The sequence below is a fragment of the Nicotiana attenuata genome, unplaced genomic scaffold, assembly GCF_001879085.1.
Source record: "Nicotiana attenuata strain UT unplaced genomic scaffold, NIATTr2, whole genome shotgun sequence".
Taxonomy (NCBI): domain Eukaryota; kingdom Viridiplantae; phylum Streptophyta; class Magnoliopsida; order Solanales; family Solanaceae; genus Nicotiana; species Nicotiana attenuata.
In genome coordinates, this window is record NW_017675516.1 from 1 (window position 1) to 1,043 (window position 1,043).

The following is a 1,043-nucleotide window of genomic DNA, read 5'->3' on the forward strand; positions in this document are numbered from 1 at the left end:
ATGTACCCCTTGTATACGTTCTAAAAACACGGGGACTCAATCCCAACCTTTGTTGGTGATGGTCTTATAATTAACTTGCCTTGATAACAAGAAGTGCAAGAAAATTTATTATTTAAAAGAATCTTTAAATTCTTTAATGGATGCCCATTTGAGTTTTCTATAATTCGTCTCATCATAATTGATCCAGGGTGTCCCAATCGATCATGCCAAAGTACAAAAGTATTGGAATCAGTAACCTTTTGGTTTACAATAGAATGTGCCTCAATTGCACTAATTCTTGTCCAATACAGGCCACAAGATAAAGATGGGAGCTTCTCAATAACCTTCTTTTGGCCAGAGACATTCTTGGTAATGATGAGATATTCAAAATTATTCTCATCTATTGTCTCAATATGATATCCATTTCGTCGGATATCTTTAAAACTCAACAAGTTCCTCTTGGACTTGGAGGAGAACATTGCATTCTCTATGATAAGTGGTGTTCCTTTAGGCAGAGTTATAGTAGCTCTTCCAGAGCCTTCAAATAGATTACTACTACCAGAAATCGTAGTAACATCTGCCTTGCACATACTTAAATAAGAGAAATATTTCTTCTCTTTGAATATTGTATGTGTCGTACATGAGTCAATTAAACAAATATTTTTACAATTGAACTGTGATCCAATTTTTCTTTGAGAGATATCCATATTTGCTTGTATTTAAAATCAAATTATAGAATGTCAAGAATTTAAAAGAGAAAAATAAAGTAAAATACTTACCTTAAATCCAGAATTTAATCATGAATAAAGTTCATGGAACAATTGACAATCATTATGCTCAATCCCAAAGCTTCTACTCAATTGGTGAGAGTCTCGTGCCGATAACGTGTTATAAAATAATAAAAGAAGAAGAAGAGTATTGCAGAGGAAAGTAGAGAGAGAGTATTCTTATTGATTTGGATGAATTACAATGGAATAGAACCCTCTATTTATAGGGAGAGGTTGACTTAGCCACCAAGTAATAAACCCTAGAATCTCTCTAAATATAGACATTCACCATAAATA